Source organism: Rosa rugosa, chromosome 3 (genome assembly GCF_958449725.1).
Source record: "Rosa rugosa chromosome 3, drRosRugo1.1, whole genome shotgun sequence".
In the NCBI taxonomy this organism is placed as follows: Eukaryota; Viridiplantae; Streptophyta; class Magnoliopsida; order Rosales; family Rosaceae; genus Rosa; species Rosa rugosa.
In genome coordinates, this window is record NC_084822.1 from 35,492,251 (window position 1) to 35,507,859 (window position 15,609).

Sequence of the window (15,609 nt, forward strand, 5' to 3'; positions counted from 1 at the left end):
GAGGGAATCTGTTTCAAGCCAAACATGTGTCCAATATCGGACCCATGCAGCCCAAAGAGCCTCCAATAGCGGCAATGACATCAGCATCTATAGCACTTGAAATCACAGCTTTGAAAGAGAAAGCACACATAAAAACACCATCTGAGTTTTTAAAGATGCCTCCATATCCTGCCATATATTTGGGCTTTTAAAAGATCCGTCAATGTTCACTTTAACCCAATGCTGTAGGGAAGGCTCCCATTGGACTCGGATGAAAAAAGGAGCAGAAGCTCTCAACAGGGAAAGACCCAATAAATTGAAAGCCAGTATACCATTAACAGAAAAAGGACAAGAGCCGGTGAGCTGTGATCTGTTGGTAAGTTATAAATCCAACGTTGTAAAGGTGATGAGTTCAATTTTCAGTGGCAGATGTAAAGGTGGGTAGGCTAAAGGTTTTTAAAAAATAAAAAATATTTAAAAAAAAAAAAACAGAAAAAAAGGACAAGATGTAAAATAAACTAATTGAAAGTCGGCATGCCATTAACAGAAAAAGGACAAGACCTGTGATATGTTGGTAAGTTATAAATCCAACGTTATAAAGGTGATGGGTTCAATTTTCAGAGGCATATGTAAAGGTGGGTGGGCTAAAGGTTTTTCAAAAATAAAAAATATTTCAAAAAAAAAAAGAGAAAAATGACAAGAAGTAAAATAAACTGCAACTAATTCTTTAAAGCTCAAACTTTATTTAAACTTCTTTTATTTTTTTAGAAGAGGGGATCAATTAAGCTGCCCCAAGCCAGCCCAATGGGCTTTAAAAAGAAATACCTAACCAGTCTGATGGACAGGCCCATACAGACAAAAACTAAAAAGGAAAAGTAATTTTCTCCTGGGCTCCAAGAGAGCCAGTATCAGAAAATTAATCCATAAAACAATAAAAACTAAAACATAGGCCCGATAAGAAGCCCTGCCCACTTCCAAAACCCTAATTGTAGCCGCCCAGTTTGCGCAGTGAGCCACGCACTGTAGCCGAGGTGCCGCCGGAAGCAGAACGCCCGGAAATTCTGTTGTGATAAACCAATGCCAAAACAATTCCAAAATACAGATCAAAGGAGAACCGACAACCAAAGGGTTGAGACCTGTTACGACCCGGATCTTAAGTTATCGTCTTAGTGTCTTACTAGTCTTCTAGACGGTAAACGAGAGTTATTTTTATTTTCGGCTCCGTTTCGACCTTTTAGGGGCCCTTAAAAGATGACTTTTTGTTTGGGTGAATGTTTGAGAAAATTTCCTTCAAGAAAGTCGTAGAACACGTTAAATCAAGCGTGTGCATATGTGGTATGTAAAAATTGGAGTTCGTATGTGAAAGATATAAGCGAAAATGTAAAGTTACTATTCGTAAAATTTTAGTATATATTAGGATTTTCTGGGATTATTCACATAATTCCAAATTTTTTTATTTTCTTCCTCTTTCCTCTCTCGGCCACACCCTCACTATCTGAGATTTTTTATCTGACCCGACCGTACTCGGCCGACCCGTTCCGACTTCTTCGGCCAACTCCGGCCACCTTCGGCGACGGGACCGGCCGGGATAGTTTCAGACCGGCGTCGCCTACCTGCCTGTGGTGGCATCTCACTCTGATACTCAACCACAGCAGCGCATCGAAGGTGGCCACGCGCAGCCGCCTATGGCAGCGTGAGGGCGTGTCCGACCTTTCCTGGCGGCTGATGTTGGTCTGTTGGATAGTACGTGTTATTACGAATGTATAGATATGGGTTTGGTGGAAATCGGAGGAGGTTTGGGTATTAATCAGAATTTCTGAAGTTTTGGGAGTTTCGAATAGTAATTCGAGAAGATCGGACTGTTGGATTGTTTTCAATATTCACTGGGATGTTAGAATAATTAATATGGTGTGACCTTGGAAGTTAGGATTTATTCCGATGTAATTTTGGTATAAATCATAGGCATTTTGTGGCGATGTGAATTTTTCCGACGGTTATTGATTTACTAGAATTCGACTGTCGGATTTCTCTCAAATTTGTCTAGAAATTGTAAATCGACAAATCAATGTTATTAGTGAAGTATGGATAGAATCCGATGTGGATTGAAGGAGTTGAGTTTAAAAGAGACGTTTAGAATTTCGATTTCTAATTATCGTAAATTAGGTCTCGGTTCTTGAGAAACAATTCTTTATTATACCGATTGTTCAGGGCGACAGATAATGCGAGTCGAGGAAGAAATAATTGGACGGTCATAGTAACCGAAATCTGTGAGTGGACTTTTATTTTGAATTAGTGATGCATGCAAATACTTCCCGAAATAATGTTTTATTTATTTATCATTTTATTTACCGAGTATATTATTTGGTTTTGGATATTAATTTTTGTTAACGTTAGTGATCCGTGGGATCTCTAGTTAGCTTTAGAGAGAGAGAGAGAGAGAGAGAGTGACACAAGATGTATAGTGGTTCGCTTCCGCATGAGCGGGAGACTACGTCCACTTGAATGCTATACTAGTGTGTCGAGCCTTGCGGCCTAACAAGATTACAAGAGATGTAATGAATGTGTTGAGTTGTGGGAGGAGGCATTCCTTTTATAGATGAAGGAATGCCCTTCCTCTACCTAATCTTCGATGTGGGACAAGTTTCCACATATTTCTAGTCTATTTAACATGCAGAAAGCTATGTTATGGAGGCATCTTGGCAAGGGCGGGAAGGTGGCTTCCCGGTGGCGGATTTGCGACTTCCGGATACCGCTGCGTAGCCTGAACATAGGGCTACATGATGCATGTCTCGGTTGGGCCTTGCCATGTCTTGTGGATGTCCCAAAGTAGGTGTTACTTATGCTTGGTGATGTAGTAAATACTCCATATTATTGGAGGTATGTACAATTTTGACATTAATTTTCCATATGAATTTTGAATATGAAATTGTTATGCTCGTATTTGGATTTATGATTTGCCTTTGAGAATATGATTTAATTTTCGAGGATTGTTTATTATTTATTTCAATTATGATACGAAAATGGATATTGAAACTTTTGATGGTTTATCTCCGACATATATTATTATTTGATTTTGTGAATTATGTTGATTTTAGAAGAATTGCTTTCCGAGGTTATTTCCGGAATTTTACGTAATATTTATATTCACTTGACTTGAGATTTTGGAGGATTTTTGACGGAATATTAGTTACATCATAATTCTCACTTATTTTTTGGTGAATTTGAGAAGATGCTTTTGGCGTGTGGGACACGTCAATGATATATTTGACTTACTGTGTGAAAATGGAGAAACTTTTTGGATTTACTGGTTTTCAAATATTTTTCTTATGCCATAATTTGGGTGATTATTTGTCATGCTACACTATGCCAAAAAGGCCTTCAGACGACACACTTCAGACGACATAAGTATTGTTTTATGTCGTCTGAAAAAGAGTTTTTCAGACGACATAATTTTTTTTTCTGTCGTCTGAATATATACTAAAACCATACTGGTTTAATTTGGAAAAATGGTGAGCATTCAGACAACACATTTATGTAGTTGTAGAAGGTGATGATTTCCTATCTCAAATTTGGAGGGATATCCAAAAGTTGATTGAGTCTTTTCCCTCTCAAATAGCCAAGGCCTTAGTTGACTAGAAAATATTGTGACATTGAGACAACATTTAAGTGTTGTCTAAGTGTGAAGGTTGTTTTAAAATTTTCCAAGTTATTTTGACTTGGGCTTTTTGATTGAGCGGGATTTTTGGTGCTCCAAAGGTTTGGTCTAATTTATCATTTTTCTTCGTTTTTCTTACACAAACTCTCTGTCTATCTATTACTTTTTTTCTTCTTCTCTCCTTTGTCTCTATTTCTCCGTAAGACTGAAACCCAAAAAATCAGAAACGCACCAAACCCAAATCTGAATCACACATCCCTTCCCGTTCGTCTTCTTCGTCATTCTTTTTTCTCACTCTCTCATATCCCGATCCATTGCCTCTGAAATTCAATCCTAACCCCTCAGCTCCAATACCCCACATCTCTTATGCTCTCCCCTCGATTTTGTACTTTTATGTTCTGTGAATGTGTGAATTGACGACTATCTCAATTTTTATGAGGTTTGAGTTGATTTTTCGATCCATGATAGATTTCCAATTGCCCGGGCAGAAATTTTGGTTTCCAAATCGGCAAGCTGAGCATGAATCTTATTTTCAGTTCATCCTCGCGACTCTGCTTTGCCTCGTTTTGAAAGGTATTATACTACAACTAGTTTGCTTAGGATCCGGATTCTTATTGATAGTTTGTTGTTTTCTGTAATTTGGATTTTCATTTAATCGGAGGTTAATTTTGGTTAACTTTCGATATTTTATAGTGATTCTGTTGAGGAATTCAATGGGTTGCAAGTTCAGCAAATAATTGCTAGTTGTAGAGGTTTTGGTTTCCGGTACATTTGATTAAACTGGTGAGTAATATTGACAGAAATTTGGTATATGACTAGTACATTTAGTTTTAAGGCTGAGTTGTATTTGTATTTTCAGTACCAATTTGGTCAGTTTCTCAAGAGACTACTAGATGTTGGGTTGAGTGGTTTTATCAAATATGAATGATAAATATCATTACGTTTTCCCAACTAAATACCTAAATATGTTCATGCGTGGTAGAATTTGGGCCTTTCAATTGGTAGTGAGCCTTTTCTTGTGGGCATCATCAATTGTTTGAAAGTTTGGAATCTGAATGATGACACATGAAAATTGGATGATCTATGCATGTTTCCAACTTTGTTTCAATAGTCAGATGACTCGGATATAGCTTTTGTTATGTATAATCAATGGTATCAATGAAAATCATGTGTCTTCTTGGCTACTGATATTGAAAATTTGTCAGCAATATTAGTGTAGATTTGTCATCAACTTTCTTTGCTATGTCAGTTGTATACTTGAAAATTGTTCATCTAAGACTGAATTTGGTGGTCTCCTTCCACAGGGTTAGGGTTTGTGGAATTTGGCTGGTAATGTTGCTCAGTGCTCACTCTCAGATTCTTTCATTAAGGTATTTGAATGCATTAGGGTCAGTTTACTATTCTTCACTGCACAACACTAATTGATATGAATGTATTTGGCTTTGACTGTGAATTTGGTTTTCTTTTCTGTGCTTGTAGCTCCGCATTTGACTAGTTTCTTTTAGACTGGGTAAACTTTCGCTTTCTATTATCCAATTTGAAACTGAAATATATTTGAAAACAAAAACCTGTTTATTTGTTTCCATAAAAAATGTTTCTGGGTTTTGTTAATTTCAGCAAATAAAACTAAATGGTAGGAGTATTATGATTAGGTTCGGTGTGTAAAGATAGGACCTTTCATATTCTTTGAAGCATTATGGAGTGTTTATAGAATTGAGTAGTTTCATTTTCATTTTGCATCCCTATACGCATAATTTTTTTTTTCTCTTTTACTAATGTTGGTATATAGAGTTTGGTAGTCTCGGGTGTTTTGAGTTTTCTGCGTTTTGATTTCTTCAGTTGGGAGAATTACTCATTTCCACTTTTGACTGAATAGTGACAATTGTATACATTCTGCAAGTGGTCTATGTTGGTGTGTCTTCGTCTGAGATGTAATCCTAAAAATATAATAGTTTTTGCTCTTTAGTTTCCAACAATGTAACCCTTATCATATATTGGTTTTGAGATTTATGCCTGACAATTGGTTTTAAACAGGGTGGATGCATGGGCATATCGATGGATTCCAGAGCAAAGAAAATGCAAGACCAGATGTTTCAATCATTAAATATAATGGTTTTAAAATAGGTGAGCCTTCTTATTTACAATTACATTACCTTTTCTAATGTGGTATTGCATTGCATATTTGAGTCACAAGATTAGGGGCCCTTTAGATTAAAAGGTTTGATCAAAATGAGATCTGTAGCTTGAAATTGAGAGTTTTGCTGCAATTGCTTGAATGTATACTGTGCTTTTGGTTGCATTGGTTGTGTCACTCCTCAGTCCTCAGTAGCTCATTGTTTTGTTTTTGAATGATAGTAATAAACTTTTGGTGTTCATGTTCTGTTTTTGTTGAATAGGTCTAGCATAATAGTAGGTTCTACAATCTTCGAGGTCCTTAATCAAACATATTTGGTTTACTGATTTTATTGGCTATATAAAATCACAGACTAGAATCAAGTATCAAGCTTTGTGATTGAAAGTTTGAGACTTTAAGTTTGGACATTCTCTGTAACATAGCAGAAAAGTTTAGACTTGAATTTTATTGAAACTCTTTTTGCAGGCTTTCGTTTTTGATTTTCAACCTTAAGATCCTAAAAAAATATTTTAGTTTGCAGGATGATAATGAGTATTCCCTTTCAAAAATTTGGAGTAGAGACATACAGTGTTGAGAAGGGATTCACTCTCGGATTACACTTTTTCTCTGAATCCCTGTGTATAAATCTGACATCTCCAGCTGCTTTCCAATTCGAGAAGCCTCCATCAAAGTCACCATCTACTGTTACGCAATATCAGGTATTCGACATGTTTAATTAAGAAGATAGGTCACCAATATGTTTACTTTGACAGCTCAAGAGGAAGAAGGTCAACAAAACAAGAAACGGTTATTGGTGATTGCTCTGATCACAATTCCTATGATTATGATCCTACTGAGAACAATGATGTATTTTCTAAAAAGGAGAGTAGTCAAGTCAATTGGTAATCTTCTTAAACTGTTAATATATATATATATATATATATATATATATATAGAGAGAGAGAGAGAGAGAGAGAGAGAGAGAGAGAGAGAGAGAGAGAGAGAGAGAGAGAGAGAGAGAGAGAGAGAGAGAGAGAGAGAGAGAGAGAGAGAGAAATGTTGAATCACTGTTTTTTTTTAATTTTTTACTTTAGTTCTTTCACTAAACCTTGGGAGAAGAATCTAATTTGTTCTTACAGAACTTTTTGTTTAGGGATTATAGACAAAATTAAAAGATCAGTTTATAGGCTATTAAATGTAATTCCAGCTACAGTCAGTTTTAACATCAATGCTCCTAATATGTCTACAAGTTGGAGAGGGTGGTTTATATATGTCTACAAGGTACAGACAGTTTCCGTATCTCTGTTTCCTTTCATATATGTTTAGAGCTTTTATATATTTCATAAGTTAGTGATGGATTAGATGCTTCATGATATTATCAAATTGAATGATCTGGTTTGCAACATTTTGGATAGTACAAAAAGATCATGCTTTTTTCAATAGATATAAGTTGATTCCTTTTTTTTTACCCTTCTTCTTATTGCTCTTTGGTATCTAAAAATCCATTCTTTACAATCAGCAGCAAGACAGAACCTATGTATATTACATTTCAGAAAACTTAGGCAGGAGAGTGGTAAATTACATAAGCATTAATAACCTAAAGTACATTACATTTAGGTTTCAGATCATTGCTGGAATGCTCTCATTTGAGCTTCCGAGTTATTCATGAATTTGCCTTTTGTTACAGGAAGGATGAGACCTGGGTGAGCCAGACAGAATTGTGAGGATTATGATATGCAGTGGCCTTCATCTCTGTTCAACTGAAGCCCCTTAGTTCGATTCAAAGTTTTCATGCAGATCGAGAAGAAAGACATCCAAGATTTCAGAACCAACCCATCTTTTTGAACGAAATTTACGAAAGAGGTGAAATACTACTTCTTTGAGTCTTTCATTTGTATAATTGTAAATAGAAAAACTCTTCTGCTTCTTCATCTGGTTAGTATAATAGGAAAGTAGCATATAATGAATTCTATTATTCTTTTGGATGACTTCTCTGTATGTTTCTTACAATAGTTTGGAACTTGATTCAGCTCCAGTTTTATGATAATGTCAAGTTCCACACTGTGGACTATGGTGATCTTTTAAATAATAAAATGGTCTGAGTTTATGCAAAAGGCTTGGTGTTCAGAAGATGCTCTGTAACCACTGCAGAAAGGAAAATGTAGTTAACCCAGCTTAATACTGAGATTGATTTATTTATGTTATTAACAGAAGTAGTTTTTGCACTATGTCCCATGCCTTCTACATTCTATCATCTGTGTTTACTATAAACTCTTTCAAACATGCATAGCACATAACGGTCGGAAAAGTAAGGTTAGCATAGTGTACCTCTCATTTACAGAATACTATATTCACTTACTGAAAGTACAAAGTGCACTTCTCCTATGCATTTGTATAGCATGCTATACCTTATTAATCTTGTGTAAGAGTCGCTTCACATTGTTGTCTACGATTTGATCTGTGTAGGCTGTTAATGGGTGGCTATGGATTGTATCTTGGATACCGAAAATGATATTCTGATTATGTGGTATGAAAATACAATCAACCGCAGCATAGAAGTAGTAACTGAAACAAGATTATGTTGTGATGATTTCAGGAGGAGAAGGCCAAGGTCAAAGACTTGCACCCCGAGCTTCTAGCTGGGATGTTCTTTTTCTTTTTGCTGGAACAACTGGTGGAGCAACAGCTCTTCTGACTTCTCACAAACCCAATCTGGGAAGCAGTTTCACGTCAATGATTTCTATCGATCTCTATTGCTCTACTGTGGTAGATGAAGTAACTACAGGTAATTGTTTAGTTTCTGCAATTTTTTATTTTTTCTTGAGAGGACATCTACATTTGTTCTTGTTTTGACCATTGGATATGAGTCCTGGCCATTATAACCATTAGTATCCAGTAATTTATGCCAAGTTTCCAAACATTTTTGTTATGAATCTGTTTATTTCTATATAAGAAACTAAAATAGGCAACTATTACATCAAAATATCTTCTCGTCTAAGCACATGAGTACCCCTAGTATGTTTGGTCATGTTATATTAGTTCATTTCTACAAGAGTGGCATCTTAATTGAGATTTCCTTTTAACATGTTATGTTTGTTTCTCCCCTATTTTGGTGATAATCATGCATGCTTCTGTGTAGGAAACTGTCAAGGGACAATTATGGAGATTATGTGATCCCCAAGGGAAGCCACCAGGTGTAATATAATAGTACAACTAGCTAGTTCCTATATTTAACTTGTGTCTAGTAGAAATTTTTCCTTCATTAAGAATTTGGACTTGTTTGCAGATTCAAATTAGTAGATATGAGCCATTTTGAATTGATGCTCATGATTAGGTTTGTGTACATGAGACAATGATGGATTAGTGGAAATTGCAATGAATGCTTTTGGATGTGGATTTTATGGTTTCATGAACGAGTAATTTTAATTTCCAAATGCATGCATACCAATTGTAACAGGAGACTAGTAATATGTGTTATTTCAAATTGCAAGTTACAACAAAGGCACACCAAAACGTGTGGTTGCAGCTGCACAAAAACAACACAAAAACCAATAAGAAGTCTATTGTCTTTTTGACAATGGGACAACAGAAAATTGTAGTCTGAAAGGCAAAACAACAACATAAGTTAGTTGAAAGTATTGGCTAAAGTGTATAACAACAACAAATAAGTGTGATTGGACGTGATTACAGACAATATAAAACATGTACTATTAGTAGTCCTTTTTATATTCAGACCACAAATATTTGTTGTCTAAATAATCTCAAACGACAGTAAATTGTCGTCGTAATGAGACTGACATAACAGAAAGAATATGATATCTATTGTCTAAACCATTTCCCAACATCACATATGTATAATTTCAAAATCTTTCACACAACACTTAAATGTCATACAAACCTATCCTAGAACGACACTTAATTGTCCTCTGATGCTCTTTACGACCACATATAATTATCGTTTAAAGTAAATTAGCACAACTTTTAATTGTTGTTGTATGAGAGAGTTCCCAAAATGCAAAACTCATCAGAGGACAGAACACTTCTGTCGTCTGATGCCCTCAAGAGACGACACCGTACTAGACGACACATTTTTGTTCGTTCAGACGACAGAACAGTTCTGTCGTCTGAAGGCCTTTTTGGCATAGTGCTAGCATTGAGTCCGCCTTTGTGGTGACGTAATGGGATCACGGAAGCTTGTCTGCCTTTGTGGCGCTGGTTACTGCCTTTTTGACAGTAGTACTAAAGCCCAATAGCTTAATCGCCACACATAGTGACATAAGAGTATATAACGGGAGTATGGGAGTACTTTTAGCCTGGGAGGCTCACCTATATGGCTATCGTCTTCCCCTTATTTTTACTTCAGTATTTTAGGCTAGCGGGGCTAGTCTGCTTAATTATTAAATTTTAATTATATTTTCAGCATGCATCGTGTTTTATTTTATTTTAAATTGTGGAAAGTATAAATCATTGAGAATTTCTTATTCTAATATATTTGTTTTTTTCCATTCACTCTAACGTATTTTTCAATTACTTTCCCCTGGGCCCTTTCATTTTCAAATGTCCAGTTTGCAGGCGAGATTAGTCAAGATCGGGCGTACATGGAGTTGAGGCATAGTTGTCACTGCTTCCACATTCTAGGGTCCATAGATCTTTTATCCTCTTTATTTTTATTTTTAGAATTGCTCTGATAACCTACAAGATTTGTTTAATGTGAAAATGGTGTTGTTGGTATTTGGGGAGCAGGGTGGCTCCAAGTGTATAAGGATGTTTGCTTAGAAGTGTGGTTTTACTTCTTTTCAGGTTAGGGTTGTCAATTTTAGAGAAAGTTCTTCTGAATTTTCTTGAAAGATGGGCCCCGCAGGGCCACCTCGAATTTCAGGGTGAAATTCGGGTCAGGTCCTAGTAAGATCCTTCACAAAAGCATCCTTTTTTGCACCAACGAGACCAAGAAGTAACCATGGCTGCCGACAAAGATCAGAGATCCAAGACATAGAACCAGAACAAGAACAATAACAGTAACAATGGAGAATGGGGGGTGAAAAACCCATGCGTGAGCACCCACATATACTCGCCTTAGTAAGTGACATGCACTTTGTGATCGCAGCCATAAGGACCCTCTTGGAGGTTCTGGTTAGAGATAGGAGTTGTGTTGTGGGATTGATTGAATTTTGACCTGGAAACGTATGGAATTGCTTGATAGTGAGAGGAAAAGAAGAGATAAAACGAGGAACAGAGTCCTCCCATGCTGGACATCGCCAGAATTACACCACAAAGGGTAACAAAATCACCACAAGGGTGAGAAAGGAGCTGGAACAGCTTGATGAAAGAGAAGACCAGTGGGGATGGAGAGAAATTGGGTAAAAGCCAGAGTTGGTATGGCCTCCCCCCAACTCTTCCACCATCAATCTAGATCCGAAAAGGATCAAGATTTGGTGAGAGAGTGGGGAGGGAGGTGGGTTTGAATTTGAGATGTGGTTTCTCTCTCTAGTTTTAGAGAGAGAGGTTAGTTAACTGTGCAAACTTTATTTAAACTTAAGAGGACAAAAATTAACGTTGTCATCCCTCAAGATGTTATGCTCCCTACATATTCACCAGAAAAGTGTACACACAGCTAATCCGAATCCTTGTATGTTTGTACCAACTGGAATTGTCTACCTTTCTTATGCAAATGTCATACCACCATAAAAACTATTTGTTTGGTCGCTGATTAAAAGCAAATAAGCAATTAATGTGTTCTTATGGGCATTATCTTTAGAACAAAATATTACAAGAGCTAACTAATCTTAAATACTTCCCAATGATTGACTACTTACCAAAAACAAGAGATATGGTTAAATCTAAATCCAATGAAAGATCAATTACTTTGAGCTCTAATATGAGAATATGAATCCTACATGGATAAATTTGGATATTGCTTATGTGTTTAATAGAATCTGGATCATTTTCATCAATTGCCTTTTTTTTTGTTTTTTATAATTCTGGACGACATGGTAACTTCCCACACGGCCACACCCATGACCTCCACAACGTAACAGCTAACCAACAAGCCATTGTCTATTTATGTTAGTTGTTAAGCCCAAAGTAATTATTTCTGTTCGAGATACTTGTAGGCTTGTGGCATTCGAAGTTGGGTTTGAATGTGCCAATGTTGACTGTTTCAACCCTTAACTTATTCTCAATAATTCTAAAAAGCTTGTCGCAACCAAAAAGCCTTATTGTGGAGGAGGTTCAACTCTTTTGGTTCGACGTGCCGATTCTAACCTGGAGACTGTAATAAAATAGCTCATAATATTGATTCTTTCATCTGAATTAATTTAATTGAGGCGAAAATTCGCTGTCTTCAAAGGCATAAGACATAGCCTGGCCTATAGGGAAAATGGATTTAACTTACCGGCGGCTGATACTTAAAAATCAGCATTGGTTTCATAGATACTAGCCTCTTGGCATGCACTCCGTGCTTGCCAATTGGCTTTTATAAAACAAATTTAAAAATTAAAAATTTAAAGGAAATTAAACAAAAAGAAAAAAAAATTTGCAGGCAACAAAATACCACTGACGGTTACAAACGTGGGTTTTTTTTCCCTTATTTTTTGTTTGTAATTTCTTGAAAAGAAAATACTGATTTTGTTTATTTACTATTTTAGCCTTGTAATATCATTTTTATTTTTTAAACAATTCAATCAATAAAGGGCATAATAGGAGTTTCAAAAATTTAACCATCATTCCCAACAATTTGCTTTATATAATAGATGTATTTATTGGTGTAATCGCTTTCATATATATTATTTGGCTGTCCAACGCCATCACTTTTTGGAGTTTTGTTTTTGGTATTATATATGAAGGTCTGCTCACCTAAGGGATAGTTTTTAAGGGATTGTGAGAGACAAGTGAATCTGACGGCTGAAAATAAATGCACAGTTTTAAATTGTTATAATTTATGCTTTTATATTTAATACATGTGGTTGAGATGCATTTGTCCCTCACAATCCCTTAAAACTGTCCATTAAGTAAGCAAGCTTGATTATATATGACCATCATCAGCTTCTTTTTATGCTTAAGCTTTCTTTTCTTTTCTTTCCGTAAGGCCAAAAAACTTTGTTTTAAAATTAAATGATCCGAATGATCAGTTTTTTATTTTTAATCGCCACATAAATAATTGGCCGGCTACACAAATAGACAATGTTAACTTACCTTGAAGTTTTGTAATTGTGCTGATAAAATAAAACATTTAAAATTAAAATAAAAAAGGCATTTATAATTCCCAAGCACTAAGCACTGGAGCTTAGTCAAACTTTCAAAAACTGAGACAACCAGGTCACACTCAAAAATGAAAGATTGTTATTGTCTCAAAGGAGTAGAAATGGAAAAAGAAATGCAACCATTGTTGGTTTCATTATGATAAAATGAAATGATATGTACGTTGATGAGTCATGAATTGTAGTTGAAGTGTGCTAATATTCTAATAACAATATTTTTTTTTTGAAAGAAGGGTTGGTGCAGCTGCCCTCAAGCCTTGATTAACGAAACTGGTGAATACAAGGGGGGGACATTGAGCCTAAACCCCTGATTACAATAAGCAACTAGAGTATGTCCCGAAATAATATCAGGAATCTCTACACAATACTTGTATTCTAACAAGCACCAACTAGCAAAGAGCGCACTACTGGCTGCTCCATTTGCTTTGAAATAGCAGTGACATAACGGAAAGATAACTCGATATGTAACACGATTACAACGTAGCATAAATGTGAGCTTTAACACAGCTTTCCTACTATGTTGCCGCCAGATGACGAATCCGACGACACTTAGTTTCATCCTGCTACTAGGCGGTAGGGACCATTTAACAAAGCAAATAACTCGCTGCCAACCTAGAGCAACTAAGGCACATTGAGTGCATACACTGGCACAAGGCCCTATTAGTCCTACACAACACGTGTAGACACTTATTTCCCGCCAAAGACGCGACCAAAATAAAAAACTACAGTAAATAGAAGTAAAAACAGAAAAAACATAGCTAGCCCAAGCCAGGCCGAAGGGGGCCCAAGCCCAAGCCATAATCTGAGGAAAAAAGAGCCCACAAACTACTAGCCAGGTCGGGCCCAACTTCACCACAGCCACTGTCGCCGGAACCCGCACAGCGCCGCCCCTCTGCCTTCGCCAGAACACCGTCGACGACCCGGTAAAGAAATGTTGAAAAATAAAGAAAGAAGTGAATATCGTAATTAACCGAGAATGAATTTTACATTTTAGGCCAGTACTCCTAATTAACTCTTTAGAAGTTTGAGACAAACACTTAAAATGTGGCGTCACGTCAAACTAGCATTTAGTTTTTAGACAAATTTTGCAAATAACTGCATATAAAAATCATTGAAAGGCTGAAACTAATAAGCAAAAAAAAAAAAAAAAAACATATGAATCGCACTTACCCCTATCCCAATAAATTACATTGTTGTATAAGTAGCACAAGCGTTATATATTGGTTTTCTACGTTCATAAAAATCAAACTACCGGAGACCAACTGGAGATTGGTGACATAAAGCAGTCGCCTCAGCACTGCTCAGGGACGGCCGTGTTTACTCTCTTAATATCTTTCCCACTTCCTGTCAAAAACTGAAAACTGATATAAGCAATATAAGACTCCAGAAGAGCGAATCAAATCAAGTGAAACGTTTAGGTCTGAACTTCTTATCTTAGCCGCCAACCAAATGTTGGTCTATTAACTTTGGCGGGATTAAACATAAAACAATGATCATGGGGATCTGTCAATCAACAAAAACGAACGTTATTGGGCAAACAGAAAGGGGAAAAAAATTAAAAAATGAAACGAAAACAAAACATTCACTTTCTCCCATTTATAAATATACTAGAGAATATGTCCGCGCTTTGCTGCGGGATTCATTTTTATTAATGATGTATGTAATGTGGAAAATAAATTATTACAAAATTGATTTGATTTGAACTCTTTGATTTTGATGGAGGAATTCCCAATTCACATTTGATCTTGAATCACTTGAATACAAAAGAAGATCGATACAGTAATCAAAAGCAATGAACATAAGATTCAACCCAATTTAAACAATAGCAATTAAACCTGAATTAACAAATCACTTACTTACAAAAACCTTCCGACGACTTTATTTTAACCAACACCTTTCCGTCTCTACACTCCTCCTTCTTCCTCTTTCGCCGTCCACAAATACCCTACCAAACCTTTTTTGGTGTCGATCTCGGTCCTTGACTTCACAATCTGATTCTCACTATCAATAGAAACCTGCCGACCTCACAATTTCCCTTATCTATAAACCAATGACAACCTGACATTCTCTAAAAAGAAAAAAAGAAAAAAAAAAAACACCAAATCAAAACCATTATTGAAAATCCGATCAAAAAAAAAAAAAAAAAACCATTATTGAAAATCAGACAGAAATCAAGAAGTCTGCAATCAGTTTGAGATCAGGTTAGATTGTCATCAGTTTAACAAAAACACAGGTTCAATTGAAAACCCTACCCAATCAACACTAATCTTTACAAACATAGCGCCAAACCTTACATGAGTACGATATACCTAAACATTACAAACATAGCTTCAACCGTTTTCAATCAATTACCCAAATCCCAACCCGAAATACAATCAAAACCCGTAAAACATAAAAACCCATATACATATGAATTCAAAACAAACAACAGTACCAAACCTGCAATCCTCACTCTCTCGAAACCCACCAAAACCACAGCTCTTGATCAAACCAAAGAAGAACTCACCAAACCCAGATTTCCTAACCATATAACCAAAATCCTCATCTCTTTTGCTTTTCTAAACCCCTGGGTCTCTTCAGCTGCGCAAAGACACATATGCCCAGCC

At 36.2% G+C, this 15,609-nt stretch overlaps 2 long non-coding RNA genes across 3 annotated transcripts; one reads left to right on the forward strand and one right to left on the reverse strand.

Moving 5' to 3' along the window:
• The first annotated feature begins 3,820 nt into the window (after positions 1 to 3,820).
• LOC133740169 (uncharacterized) lies at positions 3,821 to 9,154 on the forward strand. Of its 2 annotated transcripts, XR_009861052.1 has the most exons (9): positions 3,821 to 4,207; positions 4,328 to 4,417; positions 4,939 to 5,004; positions 5,669 to 5,758; positions 6,282 to 6,649; positions 6,901 to 7,028; positions 7,435 to 7,610; positions 8,344 to 8,532; positions 8,887 to 9,154. It is a non-coding gene; the product is annotated as an uncharacterized LOC133740169 (long non-coding RNA). The 2 variants fall into 2 exon arrangements; XR_009861053.1 differs by lacking the exon at positions 6,901 to 7,028 and having other exon boundaries at positions 3,824 to 4,207; positions 6,282 to 6,466.
• A 4,072-nt stretch (positions 9,155 to 13,226) lies between these two features.
• On the reverse strand, positions 13,227 to 15,596 carry LOC133740544 (uncharacterized). Its single transcript, XR_009861291.1, has 3 exons — positions 15,443 to 15,596; positions 14,860 to 15,071; positions 13,227 to 14,506 (listed from the first exon to the last, which is right to left on the reverse strand). It is a non-coding gene; the product is annotated as an uncharacterized LOC133740544 (long non-coding RNA).
• Positions 15,597 to 15,609: the final 13 nt, after the last annotated feature.